The sequence below is a fragment of the Dermacentor andersoni genome, chromosome 5 (assembly GCF_023375885.2).
Source record: "Dermacentor andersoni chromosome 5, qqDerAnde1_hic_scaffold, whole genome shotgun sequence".
Lineage (NCBI taxonomy): Eukaryota > Metazoa > Arthropoda > Arachnida > Ixodida > Ixodidae > Dermacentor > Dermacentor andersoni.
In genome coordinates, this window is record NC_092818.1 from 156,117,750 (window position 1) to 156,133,259 (window position 15,510).

Here is a 15,510-nt window from a genome sequence, read left to right on the forward strand (position 1 = left end):
TTGGTGCCTTTCGCGTACAGCTTTCCTGCTCACCGTATCAGTCGGCGGTCGAGTGAAGAACCTCGGTAAACATTCGCAGCTGGGAAAAATAACAGGCGGCAACCCCGTATCCCTACGCTACTTCCTATTAAACAAGAAAAAAAAAAAGGTTGTTTATGTTTTCCTGCTTGTATTAAGGAGTGTTCGCAGTGATGAATCAATGTTTGCAATGTCATCTTTAGCCAGCCAGGAACTCGCATTTACAAATGACATCGATTGCAGACATCGCCCGCATTGCAACGCGACCGTCAGGAGTTTAACCCGTCGCTTCGCACTTATTAGGAGGACGCTGTGGTCGATTCGTAGGTAAAAAGTGTCTGTTAACAACAAAGTTTTTCGTACTGTCATAAATTAATAACAGAATTTTTTTTCTTGGAATAACGGCGGTTCTGGTCTCGTACAAACATCTGCATTGCAGCGTTATCTTGGGCACATGGCCGCCAAAATTGATTAACCCGATAAACCACGTTGCTGGGCTAGTTGATGCATGATTTATTACCGGAATCACAGCGTAGCAAAAAAAAAAAAAAAAAAAAGAACGACAGAAGCAACAATGGCAACAACTGTCTGTGCTACTTCTGTAGTGCCTCGTATATTACAGAGCCACAATTCTGGTGCTTAATAAAATTAGTCACAGGCAAAAAATAAAGGAAAAAGAAAGAAAAAGAAAGATATAAAACCATTTTCATAGGCAAATGAGTCCCTCGACAATCACCAAGTCTTTCTATAGAAAAAAAGAGACCACTTATAAAGCCACGTTCTAGCCTATTCATTTTGCCACAATACATTTTCTCTAAAGAAGATTGGAGTTGAGCCCTTTAACAACTTTGTTGCCGATCATGGTGTACCTTAATTTTTTGTCAAGTAAACCAATCAACATTTTGCTGTCGTTACGTTGTCCAGTGTTTCCTTTCTGATTGTTTCATTCATTTGTCCTTGTAGTGTGTGATCATCATCATAATCCACATCGCCATCATCCACAACACGAACCAATTGGTTAGGCCCCAGAGCTATGCTGTGTACCTTTAGGAATTGATGTTTGTGAAATCATCTTCAAAAGGAATAGATGCCTTATCAAATTATTTAAGCCAGAAAAAAAAATACAAATTTTGACTTTGGACTCAAAAACCCGGGTGTCTTCTGTGAAATAATTTTTTTCGCTTTTTTCTTTCGTTTAGGAGGACAGGATGTTCATCAGTGCAAGGTACTTGAATAAACAATTCGAAAAAAAAAAGAAAGAGTTGCGTCCGTCGAGCCGGATTCGAACCAGCGACCTATGGATGACAGCGTTGTCCGAGACATCTACAGTCCACCGCTCTACCAACTGAGCTATCGACGGGACGGTCTTCCGCGACTCAAAGAACGCTTCTGACGCAGTACGTACGCGATTGCGGGAAAACTGGGCATGATTTCTGCCAACAGGTTCCGCTACAAACTACCATTGCGCTTCGGAGCTGAGGTTTCGAGCACGCCTTCGCGGCCTCTAATACAACATTCACAATGGCACAGATGTCATAGGTGTCATGTAAGCCTACGCTTGTAATACGTTGTTAAGTAGTTATGCGGTACGTTATGCAATTATGTGTACTTGCGTTCGTCCACTTCTCTGCAAAACTATAAGCTGTGCATGTTCTCGGACAATCTCAAGAGTTTTATTTGTTTATGTAACCGTACATGTTTACGCATATTTGTTCGTGTTCATGTACTATTTCTTGTGGCTTCCTGGACTCGTGCGCAGTACTCTGTACGTGTTCTTGCAGTGTGACGGTATTCTAGCTGTGTTTTTCGCTGTATTTCGCGATTTAATTTCCCGTGCGACAGGGATGCCACCTAATGCTGCGAACCACTCCTGTAAAGACATGCCGCTAAAACAAAAGCAATAACAAACCAAAAATAAAGAAAGTGCGGGGGCGGAGGATGGGAAGGGGAGAGCTCATTTCAGCATGAAGTTGCAGTTTGCGAGGATTCTTATGGCGGCCCTGAAATATCTGAAACCAGTGCAACTATCTTCAAGTTTTCCTAAAACCTATTGTCGTTGTGAGCACGTTGGAGAGGACTCCCTGCGTCACGTGCTACACCGGCATAATTTACGTGCTATGCCACACGAAAGCACGCGAGACCTTTTCATTTTCTCCGGCAGCGATCCTGGGATTTCGCGCTCAACAAAGAGAGAGAGAGAGAGAGAGAGAGAGAGAGAGAGAGAGAGAGAGAGAGAGAGAGAGAGAGGGAGATCATAAGCGAGAGACATGGAGGTTAACCAGGCTGAGCCCGGTAGGCTATCCTGCACTGGGCAAAAAGATTCAAAGAAGAGAAGGAAGAGAGAAGTGAACACTTTGCACTGTTGCCCACACAAGCTTTCATTGCTGAGTGCAATGTGCAAGCGTGCAATTTTTCCGTGGTCCGACTATTTGTCGGTGATGGGACTCAAAGCCGATATGTGGTGCAAGCATGCGATGTTTTGCGGCTTAACACAATGTTCCACATCCACTGTAATGATGATGAATTCTATGAAAGCCGGGCGACTCATGCATGTTAAAAAGTCACAAAGAGAATAGCGGAGGCTGGGGTATCCACCACTTCAGCTAGCTGGTAAAGAGCACTTCGTAGCCTCATGAGGAGGTGGTTGATTGAATGTCGGGGTGTTTTTTTCTTTTTTCGATCTCACTTCTATTTTATTTTTTCTTTGGGCTAATATTAACAAAATTGAAAAATCATTCTTCCCTAAGAAAAGATAGAGTTATCTTGACCTCTTCCTTGGTTTAGTGCCTGTTGCATTCATTGGTATAGCTATTTACTTCTCAACAAATCTCAACTCTCGGCGCACGTATCGGCGTATCGTTAGCACAGCGACAGACAAAGACAAGGCAGGGAGGATAGCCAGATGGGAACATCCATTCTGCAACCCTGCGTTGCAGGACACAAAGGGATGAAAAAAATATATATAAAGCAAGCCAGTGATTACACCACCACCAAGAAGAGCACAACGTTTGCGTGGAACCAAACACATGCTGGAGTGTGTAGCCGCAGAGAGAGAGAGAGAGATAGAGAGAGAGAGAGAAAATAAGGGAAATGCAGGGAGGTTCACCGGGCTAAGCCCGGTTGGCTACTCTGCACTGGGAAAGGGCAATGAAAGATGACAAGAAGGACATAAGTTCACACTTTGCACAGACACTGGCTCACACAATGAAGCTTTCATTGTTCACTTCATCACAAGTGGTCGTACAAGCTGGTACACCGGTAGAGAATGCGTGATGTGCTATATGGATGCGATCTCTGCGCTCAAGGTTGTTTCGGCACAATACGCATGCGCAGTTAGCGCGCCCTGTTAAAAGCTGCAATTAAGCGACACCGTAATAACAATATTTGAAATTCTGTAGTTACACAAAGTCTACGAGGGGGCTTCCCGGTCGTTGCAGCCAGGGATAATTTAGGCCATCTGGAACGCCTTTAAGTTGCGCCTAACTAACAGCACACGTGTATACGCTTGCGTTCACCCGGTGCCTACAGATGAGACTTCTATGACCGAGACTATTCGTTCGGTACAGCCGAATGCCATACAGCTGCTAAGCCGGTGTGATGGATCAAACATTGCGATGAGCGGCGCCACACTAAATATATGTATATTTACGCGAGATTTGTTCTCGCGATTTCAGCGGAGAAAATTAAGGAAGCATCGATTTCAGCGGAGAAAATTAAGGAAGCATCAAGGAACGACTTGTTGGTTTTTTATTTGAACCCCAGAACATCACTTTAACGAAACTACCTAGCCATGCATAGGCATATACCATTGTGAACCGAGATTTCTCAAAGACAGACGCTGTCTGATGGCAAAGGTTAATTTGAGCCGAAATTACGCACTTGGTCCTTAGTGACTCTTACGTTTCTCTACGCGCTGTTAAGTTTGCCTCCATTGTCTGCTTCTGCCACCACGATGTTCTGGGATGAACATTACGCGTCGGCGAGGCTGATTAAAAGCAGTAAAGACTACTTGTTTCTACAGGTTTCTTAATGGGCCGGCGCTTTCCTGTGATCCTTGAATTGTTTCGGCGTGACCACAGAACACTCATTTTGAAAAGCATATCGACAACGAAAAAAAAAAGTTAAATAAAGGAAGGCAGAGTGTTTTGAACCGACAATCGCCGGCGCGTAACCAAAGACTTGCGATAAGGCGCCCCAGTCGGCCATTTAATCATTGCGCGCCGCGTCTCCCACGTTCGTCTGGGCCACCAGACTGACGCCGCGTAGCGTTTGATAGCCTTATAATCACCACTCGTTCATAAGAGGATACTTTGCGCGCTCGAAGTGTTTCCTGGGGCTGTTATAGTTTAAAGCAACTAACTGCTCCAGAAATAGTCTAGGCGGCTGTTTGTCCGTCGCCGGGAGTGCAACAGTATTTAATTTTCAAGTGCACCGGTCTGTGCGGTGCCAGGTTGACGAATGATGCCCGACACCCTAGTATAGTCTCGTAATACAAGAAGCTGTTCTGCGTATTCTTCGCTCCTTTGATCGTGCGTGACACACGCCATACGTACGCATGTGCTCACAAACACCCGCACTCTGCCACTCACATGCGAGAGCCTATTTATTGAGGCGCGACCGCTCCGTCGATACCTTGATCGAGTGGCAGTGATCGAAACATGCTCACGTTGACTTGTGACTGCATGTAATGTACTTAAGCTTTCCTGACGTCAAGCAGTTATAATGCGAGTTGAGTGTTGATGTTCGATATTACTATACACGTATCCTGCATTGCATCGTGCAGAGCAAAGATACATAATTTACAAAATAACGCGTTGTAGAATTATGCAGAATGATTGTTCAGGTAATAGTATTCAAGCTCTAGAATGGCAATCTTTCGAGGGATCATTTATTGCCTGTCATCGTGAGACGCACTGTAACAATTTTTGTTTCTCAGTGACCTGTCGCAATCCACTGTGGGGCATCGGCTATGAATCACGCGGTGCAAGGTCTCAAAAAGTAATGCTAATTATGAGGATTATAACTTCAACCAGTAATGGTAACTCGAAATCGTGAAAATTAAAAGGAAAGCTAAACGGGAAAACTGAGCACTGAATTCTTTTTGTCTCGCACAGAAGATAGCAGAGGGCATTATAAACGTTCCTGTGGATAACAGCTAACTCGGTAGCACCAAAGCAAAGGAGCATCAGGAGAGTCAACGTCAAGTTTACGCGGTGGTTCTTCAAACAACCTTTTTCTTTCAACCTTAAAACGGCAACATTCTAAGAAGAAATGTTCTAGAGATCAATTCTCACTGCAGAATTAACGCACTGGTGAAAGCACCAAACCAGACCTGCGGATTCGACAATGTAGTCTCGTAAGCGATACTGCAGCCTTTCTAGTGAAGCACCATCTATCGTAAAAAAAAAAAAAAAAGAAAAAGAAATAGACGCGGAAATTCAGAGACGGATAATCAAGGTTTGTCAAAGTTATTGGAAGCTGCAAATTTTCTTAATAACGCCACTGTTACAAACGCAGAGGATGATAAAACAGGGATTACTGGACCATCATGCGATGCTTATGCGAGTACATTTAGTCCAAAATTTTTTTTCTACACCCACACCAAACGAACAAGGAGTAAATGTCTTGCGACGAATGAATTGAACGCCTCTAGTGCGTTTGATAAAGCATGTATGGTTAGCGAAGAGCAGACAGGCAGACAATCTGCTCAAATTACGGCTGCTGAAAAAGATGAAGGAAATTTACGTAAAACTGGAACAATTGCCAATAATTCAGCTTGGAAGATAGGCGTGAAGTCGGGTAGTCGAAATAAATAAGACCAATTCAGAGATGGTGATACAATGTCCACGCCTGCCTTCTCTCCACAGACGGAAACATCCGTACTATGATTTATTTCTGGTTGGGCAAGGTGATCTCTTAATATAGCAGTTAGAAATTGATAGGGTAAGTCAATAGAATTACTTGTCCTCAAACTCAATCTTGGCGAATGGAGCCCTACTGCTTAACAAGGCTATCTCACAGAAGTGAATCCGTAATCGGTCTAATAGAGTTTGCACAAGAACACTTTGAGGGTGACTTAGTCATTTCCTCTGACGTGCTTAGCAAGCAGTGCAAGATTAAATTAAGCAAACCCAAGCAGAGCAAGACGGTAATTATGCACAGTTCAAATAAGGCAAGCACTCTAAACAGCATGCAGCAACAGCTACGGCAGAGAATTGTGAGCGAGGTACTGCAAAGTTCGTAGAAGCACACTGACCTGTACGATAATAGTTCAAGTGCCAGAAGGTGTAGAGGCGGCCGCAAGTTGCTGCTTCCGAATGAGACCGGTTCATGCTCTTCGGAAAACTTTTAAAGGTCACGCTGGGAAACCACGCAGGCGTAGTACGATGCAATCGGCATGCCGATACGCGCAACCTCGAAGGAAGCAGCAAGACGATAGGGCTTGGCCACCAAAGCGATCTTTCAGCGGCTCGGCAGTTGGTGATTCTTCAAAATAATAGTTCAAGTGTCAGCCGGTTTACAAGCTGCTGCGCTGCCAAACACTGTTGCCAACTTCAAATGAGCAGAATATTTACGTCGTGTTGAGCATGAGCCAATTGGAACATCGAATATTTGTCTCATTCCTAACGCAATGTGTGACATGTATTAGAAAGCAACATTGTGCGACAGTCGTGTTATCAGGATCACTACCACCGTATCCGCAGCTGTGCAATCCCACTTGTCGATATGGCTCAGTATCCGACTCATCAAAGGCAGTAGGGGTATGAAGGCGTTTAGCAATTGATATCTTGTGTCGATCAGCGAGAGGAGAATATTCCTAGACACTGTTATTTAAGTGCATAATGTAATTAAATTATATTGTATTTAAGCCTCAGCAGTGCTTTTGATGTTACGCTTGTCCAGTTCCAAGGTATCTAGTGCCGCTAATTATCAAAATATTTGCGTTCGTGGCTGTTTTTCTCCAGAGTTTCCACATTTCTAACGAGTTCCCATAATTTTTGGCAGAATTCGTCCTGCTTTACAACAGACAGAACTATCTTCCAAATACAGAATGAATCAGTATCTCATTATTATAGGCTTTTCGTTCGTAAGAAATCGGAGTTGTCGCCTCCGCCATTATTACATTGGTTATAGTAAGGTGGACAGTTGCGCGAGTTGTTAACATTCATTTCCCTTGCGTAAGCACGCAAGATTATTGGGTGCGCATCTCACATCTGCTTATGTCTCGGTTGGACTGCACGAAAAATGTAAAGTATAGGCCCGAAGATCACTTCGCCCGAAGTCTATGGGGCGCAGTTATTGCGAATAAGGTGAACTCTCGCAACACCTTGGCATAGGGGATTCGAATTCAACGTATCAGTATATGAGTAGCCTTTACGACCAACGCAGTGATACATTAAATTAGAAGGGCCACAACTTAACGAAGCAGAAGTTCATATCGGTCGTCGCACTTGCGACTCGTAAACTAATGACGTCAACTGTTCGTTTACTACTGTGACTGGCTAGGGACATATTTGTTACGAAGTGCTCTATGTGTTACGAAGCGCGAACTGCCTCTTGAATACGAACGCTCGACTCCTGAAGAAACTCTTGAGGTTAAATTTACCGCTTGTTACTAGGCGCTAGTGAAGAGGCCGCTTGCCCGGTCTTCTTTCGACAAGGGTTGTCCACTTGCTCTCCCTCTGTGGCTGCATCTGGCCACCCTACCCAGTTCCATCGATGGATGGCATCGATCGCAACGGCCACACCGTATCGCATCACGTGTACGTGCAACAATGACGCCGTAGTCACGCAGCAGCTGCCGAGGGTTGGCTGCCGTCAGCGGCAGCGAAATGGAGCGACCTCGTCGCTCTGGGGCTGCTGCCCTGTCTTCGAACAATGAGAGAATGGTGGAGGACCGAGCAAGGCGACGCGTCGGTCGTCACGTAGGCACCGAGCCTCCCGGGCGTACGCTTAGCTGCGCTTCCCTCATTTCATTTGTCGGCATGGTCAGCCGATTGTACAACGGTTACAAGGGCCGAAAAAAAGCTGAGAACGTTGTTGAATATATGCCATTACCGGAGCGATAACGACGTAAACCTTCTTGCACACCATGCGAAAAATAGCGAGGCGCGAAAAACAGCGTGACCAAGTATGAAGAGGTAACAGGTGAATATTCAATCGTGCACGCGTGCTTGATGGAAAGGCCAGAACAACGTTTAGGACGGTACACATTACCGAAACGAAGACCCACGACACGAGTTTACAACACAGAGGGCGATTCAAGCACGTTTGAGTTCTGAAAGTTATGTGCTTAATCCGTGCGCATTGCAGGCTGTTTTTATAGGGCTGTCGCCTGTCTGTGCCAGCAGTGGGCGTCGTGTGACAAGATTCAGCAAAAACGAGAGTAGGAAACTGAAATTGCGGATTAGCGTCGTTTTATTAGTGTTCCGTGTTTAGCGTCAGCACCACTAATATATGATAGAACTCGCAAATAAACATGAACGTGAGTTCAGCCCAAGCTTTCATATTGCTCCGCAGTGCGGCGTAAGCCAGGTATTACAATATTGTGCCTAGCAGAGCAATTGGTGTAGTAAAGCTCGTCGCGATGAAACCTAGTATAGGATAGAATGAAAACGTTGTTACTCCCTTTGGAAAGTGCCCACCTGTGTGCGGTTAAGAAAGACAATACCTTTACCGAAATGGAATGTACTTATCATTTTAGTTGCAACGAACGTAGGTAGTACAGCATCTTCAACCATAACAGCTGCTCGCAAGTGCCTGAAGTGAGATAACTCGCGTGCGTCAATTCATGCAGCTGTCGCGCATGTGAATCGGATCGAGCTGAGTGGGTCTATGAACCTCGCATGGAGCTCGAATCAGCCACTCGATCATAACACAGTCATTCTTCCGTGTCTTGTGCCCTTCCGATGCATCTCGACCGGTATTCACCCAACTTGTCTTGTGTAAGTGCCGACCACAACTTCCAATTGCAGCAGCTTTGATCTCGTTACCACAGTGATTGGTATGCTAAGTGACGGACGACTGAATCCAGGTGAATGAGTTAAACGCCTTCTTGATCCGGAGAGCCGAGTGGCCGACCTTGGAAAGGAAATATACCTCCCTCCTTCCAGATGCTCAAAATGCAAAAAAAAAGTAGCAGTTTCATCGGAAAGGGGGAAGCATTCATTGCGATAGCAAATTATCAGACAGACATACAAATTAAGAATAATACTTTTATCGACCGTATCAACTTCTAAACATTCGCTTGCTAATTAAATTAACAAGCATGGTGCCAATGCACACAGCAAACATGAACAGATCACATTTGAAGAACGCGGATACTCGCTGTCAAAACCTTTGCCTGAGGAAGCGGGGCAACAGCAGCGAGCGAAGTGATCTTCGTGCTGTCTATCGCTTCAGCGCAAAGTGAGCGCCGATAACACAGAGCACGCACAAAGCTACGAGTCACCGACGCACTTAGAGTGTGCCCTGGACGCAGATCGCTCTAGAGACACGGCCGCGTGACCACGCGCAGCCGCCACATGCACAGTTGCAGCCGCAGTAGAACGCCACCTCCCCTCCCCCGCGTGCCTCACATGGGTGCCTCGCGCGCGGCGGAAGACGGTGCGCTTTCAATACGCTTTCGTCCTTTTCGCGTGGGCGAGATTGAGCCGGGATCGTCGGCTCTACTAGCGCTTTCACTCGCACATACAGCGTAGGGCGCGCGACGACAGTGTTATCGCCTTTGGGCTTTATACGGAACCTCACGGCGACGGCGACGCTGACGCCGAGGGCAGAAATGCGCTTGGAGTATCTATACAATTACTATCGCAATAATAAAATAAAGAAGAGGAGACAGGCGCATCATTGTTCTAGTAATATTGGTCGCCTGGTAACAGCATCTAGGCATCCTCATTATTTTGATGACAAAGCTGTCATTTTCTCTCCACACACATCTATATAATTAGCACTAAGAATAGCCATCTCCATCTTTTGGTGAGGATGTATGAGTGATGAAACGTCTTCCTTAAATCTAAATGACCAAAAACAACAAAATAAAGAATGAGAAATTGAATTTGCACTTAACCTCGGGGCCTACTCTTAAACAAATGTACACCTTTTAGGGCGTATATTTGCCACACAACGGTAATCGTCATCTGTCTTCCCTGCGTTTCCTTTCTTGAAGACGCTGCGCTCGCTACTTTCCTCTCGAGAATGCTCTGTCACGCTGATAACGCGCATGCCGTTCGTGATTTGGAAGTACCGGGCTCGCAGCGTTAAAGAAAGGAAATGCAGACAAGAAAGATGACGATTATCATTGTGTGGCAAAATACGACCCAAGGGGTGTAATATTGCGTAAGAGTCTAGGTATTACTTAAATTTATAATGCTCTTTATTCCTTATAAATCTAAGGTGGCGCCCGTAGAAGAGCTCGCTGTTCCATGCGCAACATTCTCGTGGTTTGCGCCACCGAGAGACAGCCGCTGGTGGGGTTGCTGCCTTTGGGCTGCCAACTCTCGGCACTTCCACAGAATATGTTTGAAATGCGGTGTAGCTTGAAGGCCACGTGTGGGGCACTTCGGCCGTTCTCTCGCTCATGGCATATCAGCTGCAGGAACGCTCTGTACTTGTCGCCATCGACATGTCACAGCTGGGGTAATTGCTGTCCCAGTTCTTACTCTTGTAAGTGCGACGGGGTCTCTTCGTGTGAAGCCTGGAGGTAGCGAAACTTGACAGGATGTAACAACGCTGTTTCTTTGTTTGCCTGCGCCTTTCTTTCATTTCTTTTAGTTAGGGCTGGTAGTTACGTTCAGTGGGTAGATTGTAGCGTGGCTCTTCCGTTTATTTTGGATTTTGTAGCGTTGTGGCCAGGGTATGCGCTTCTCCATTCCCTTGAATGCAGCTGCGCGCAGGAACCCAGAAGGTCCAGGTGTCTATACTTTCATATTTAATTAACCTAGCTCATTGGTGCAGTTTTTGCGTGAGTGGTGTTATCCTACGAACTTGTCCCAGTACTCTTAGAGTTTCAGCAGAATCGGTGTATAAGTGAATCGGTGTACAGTTGATTACAGCGCAGCATGTAATCAACTGTCAGTGATTCCAGACTAAGTAGGTACTTGTGGTCTGCGCATTGTAAGAATTGGCGGCGGGCATGTAAAAAGGGGTAGCTGGCCCATGCCGTCGTCCAACTCATCGACGGTAAGGACGTTGTTGAAGGGAGGAACTTGGTCTTATCGAAAACGAGTAATATTGGTCTTTATTTACAATTTCTACATGAAGAGTGGAGAACGTTACATCTCATTAGTCTAGTATCACTGAAGTGAATCACACCGAGGAGCCGAAAACGTCTGCTTAAACCCCTTCTGTCCTGCCTAGATCCCTACGCCAGGGAAAACTGCCGTCCAGCCTTCGTCCAATCGCAGAGTCTAAAGTCGTCGAAGGACCCGCATTGAGGGCGAGAGTTCACACACTCACTCCCACATCTTTGTTCACTATACAGAAAGGAAGGGAGCCTCGTAGACAGGGGTTGTCACGCTTGACTCAAACTGGCGTGTTTTGGTTTTTGGGATGACCCAGCAGTTAGCTGGGGCGTTTGTCAGACGACCCTGGCGGTTGCCGGGGAATGTGAAGAAACGCCTTTCCAGGAGTTTTCTGGCTTCTATTGGTTCGTGAAGGCAGCTGTGAACCAACAAACAATACTCCGTCCGCCAAACATTTCTCACCCTACTGGCGCCGCACGCCTGTCCGAAGAGGACGCTTTGTTGGCTTCACCAAGCGATTCGTCGCAGCGTGGAAGGTGAGGCTAGAAGGTCATTACCATGCTGGCCGATTGTAACAGCATCCACTCGAGACCTTGCACCTCTCGTACAGGCCAAGTGTATCAGGGTACTCCGCTACGCCTCTGTGTTTGTCTTGGACCGATGCATCGTTTACACGTGATGCATACTCTCTTTACAAGCGCTCACATTTCGCATGTGAGCATCTGCAGGTCAGTTGCCGTCATTCAGTAGGATTTCTATGTGGCCCTGCTTTCGGCGTTGCCCTCAGCCACGATATTTTCTGTCCCGGGAGTCAAGGACCATCATCCTGCCCCAAGTCTTTCACGTAGAATGCTCGTGCGCAAGCTCTGGGCCTCCTCTGCTCTAGTAAGTCAGCTATAGTGCTCGCTTGAGCTTACTGAATCTGCATATTGGTAGACGCCATTTTAGGAAGGCCGGTAATTGGCTTTATTACGTCCTTGTTCACGTTCCACCATGTGCGCAGATGACGTTTCACTCTGTACTATCTATGACACCCGACCACAACAACAAAAATTACAGGGTCTCTTAAGATCCCTCTTAAGAAGTGAAAGCCTCCTCCTCATCCTTTTATCATACGCCTCTTCCTCTTTTCTTTCTCTTCTTTATTTTAGTCATTACTGCTCACCACTAAACATTTTTAGTCATTTGTAATCAATTGTGGTCATTACAAGCCGTCGTTAGACATATTGGCCCCTTTGTAGTCATTAGTAGTAATTACAAGTCATTTCAGTCATGATTAGGCATTACTGGTCATTACTAAGCATTATAAGTAACTTCTAATCAATCGTAGTCGTTACAAGTTGTCATTAGACGTATTGGTCATTTCATAATCATTACTAGTCATTACAAGTCATTTCAGTCATTATCAGTCATTACTGCTCACTAGTAAGCATCTTTAGTCATCTGTGATCAATTGTGGTCATTACAAGCCGTCGTTAGACATATTGGTCATTTCGTAGTCATTAGTAGTGATTTTAGCCATTACTACTCATTACTAGACATTTCTAGTAATTTCTAATCAATTGTGGTCATTACAAGCCTTCGTTAGACACATTGGTCATTTCAGAGTCATTAGTAGTCGCTAAAGTCATTAGTAGTCATTATTAGTCATTACTACTCATTATTAAAATGTATCAATCTCTATTATAATGTTATCATTCACTAACTGTCACTATAAGTCCGTTTTCATTCTTTAATCTGTCTTTAATTTGTATTCATATGGCGTGATGACGCTGCAGCGGACAGTCCGGCGGTCAGGTCTGCTGACGCAAACTTCACCATGAGCCTAGAAAGGCTTTCGCCTTAAAAGACCCTTTAGAAGGCTCTAGAAATCGTGTAGGAATATCTTCTAAGTATAGGCCTCACCCCATCCCTCCGAGGAGACCCGCTATACCGTCGTGAGTAACACGGGAGAAATGGGCTTGAGAGGCGCTCTCTCGTACTTGCCGTAGGAGGACACACCGTCTAGGGCACCCAAGAGCTGAAGACAGTAGGACTCATTACCACATCTCGCAGAAAAATCTGCAGGCTCAGCAGAGAAATGGCTACAGTGGCAATGGTCAACAGCATCGCAAAACCGTAAACATCAACAGGGGAACAACACAAAAGAAAGGGAAGAATAGGTGAGAGTGTAGCACAGAGGCTCGTCACTGCAGTGTTACAACCTCGATTCGCGTACCATGCTGCCCCCTATCGGCCTCCCCAAAGCACAACTCCGAAAACTGGATTTTGGGAAAGACAAAACGATGCGAGTATATGTTGCGCCTGCTGCAGAGCGCGCGCACTGCTGTGACAACGGGAGATAGTCCCGGACAGCCGCTATCTGCAGTGGACGGCGATTACATGGTTTATCTGTGTGACCTGGAATAGGTAATAACTTAGACAACATTGCGCATATAATCGCGCAGCGGGAATCCCCTTAGTGCCTAATGAACCAAACGTGGTATAAGACACGCGGCCTAACAGACGATCTGATAGCCGGGTCTTTGGGATATTTACTCGGCATGTGGTCCATGTGGTCCAATAAAGAGTCGTTCGGGCTGAGAAGGGAAGACGACGAAGTGTGGCGACGGGTCGGATGGGCTCTCCATCTGCTCCGCACAGAAGCTACATTTTCGGTGAAATCACCTCCGCATCCAGATTCTACGTCATCATCGTGTGCCTGAAGTCAGCCAGAGCACGTCAACACCAAACTTGAGGGTGTAAGTGCTATATTTTGCATTTTACGGCCACATCAAGTTTCGACGCGGGGCCGCCCCGCTAAACCTACTTCGCTAGTGGCGAGGCCTAGCAAAGGCTTCGGCCGCCGCACCGCTGCAGATGGCGAACGCGCTGCTCAATGCCGACGCCGACAAAGCCCACCAATCGTCTACCGGGGCCCCGGAGGACGAGGACATGGAAATTCGCGAATCCCAAGGACTTCTTCGGGCTGCTGAGGAGAACGAAGAAGACAGTGAGCCTTGGATCAATGTTACCAGTCGTGCCCGTCGCCGTCGGCTGCAGACACGCTCGACCACGCCCCAACTTTCCCGAACGCCACCGAAGCCCGTTCTCCGCCACAGCCGACCGGCGATGCGCAAGCCCCGACAACCCCCCCTTCCTGCCGATGATTACAAGTTGGCGGTTCGTCCACGGAACGGCCTGCAGCTCAACAAGGTGAGCCCAGGGAAGTTAGTAGACGCCATTACAAATGAGGCAAAGCTACAAATCGGCGCCACCGGATTCAAAATGCGCATCGACGAAGACCAAAACATCCTTGTTCTGAGCACTGCCTCAGAAGCTACGGCCTCAGCACTAAGCAAGATGCAAAAAATCAAAATTGATGCAACAACATATGATATTGCATCATACGGAATTTCCCCCGATAACTCTTGCAAAGGGGTAATATACAACATCGATCACGACACCACGCCCGAAATGTTACTTAAACGCATTGAATCTCCCGGATACGAGGCGCTAACATGTAGAAGACTGGGAAACACAACCACCATGGTGATCACATTCTTGGGAAAAACAGTACCATATTACATCGAATTTTCCGGCCTTCTTCTGCGGTGCTACCTCTACAAGAGAACCGTGCCGCATTGCCGAACCTGCAACGAGACAGGCCACAGAGAGGACGTCTGCCCGCGGCCCCCCGCCACACCCAAGTGCAGAGAGTGCGGCACTTCGCTAGCAACGGAGCAGCACGAGTGCCACCCTCGGTGCTCTCTGTGCGGCGGGAATCACCCGACAGCAGCGAAAACCTGCCCCAACAGGTTCCTGCCGCCCGTCAACCGCCGGAAACCGCAGCAGACCCCGAGAGCAGGCTCCTCGTCTCCGAGGCCACGTGGCGAGCACTCAGCATCCCGCAAGTCGCGGTCCCCGAAACGACGCGGAGCTGTCCAGGGGAGGAGCAGTTCCAGGCCGCGTTCCGGTTCCGGTTCCAGGCGAAGGACCTCATCGCGACGACGGACGCCATCCCATGGCAGGACCTCGAGCCGTGGTCGTTCCGCAAGCGGCAGGAGGGGAAGCAAGGGAGCAGCGCAGGTCACGCAGCAGGTGAGCTGGGCACAGGTTGTTTCTCCCAAAGCTCGTCCCCCCACTCTTGACACAGAACTGGCACAGGCACATGCCCAGATTAGGCGTCTCACTGAAGAAAACGCAAAACTCAAATCAGAAATCACTAGCGTACACGCAGAATTCGTAGCACTTAAAGATGAATTGCTTG

The 15,510-nt window shown here is 46.9% G+C and overlaps 1 long non-coding RNA gene and 1 other non-coding gene across 5 annotated transcripts in view; both read right to left on the reverse strand.

Annotated features, from left to right (window-relative positions):
• LOC126531436 (uncharacterized) overlaps positions 1-15,510 on the reverse strand; it is a 90,796-nt gene that overhangs the window by 62,940 nt on the left and 12,346 nt on the right. For 3 of the 4 annotated variants that reach the window (XR_008612675.2, XR_008612677.2, XR_008612676.2), the window contains exon 2: positions 6,275-6,504. This is a non-coding gene — a long non-coding RNA (uncharacterized lncRNA). Of the gene's footprint in view, positions 1-6,274; positions 6,505-7,624; positions 8,039-15,510 lie in introns of those variants that run through there. The other variant, XR_008612674.2, reaches the window with a different exon arrangement.
• TRNAY-GUA (transfer RNA tyrosine (anticodon GUA)) lies at positions 1,286-1,378 on the reverse strand. Its single transcript has 2 exons — positions 1,342-1,378; positions 1,286-1,321 (listed from the first exon to the last, which is right to left on the reverse strand). It is a non-coding gene; the product is annotated as a tRNA-Tyr (tRNA).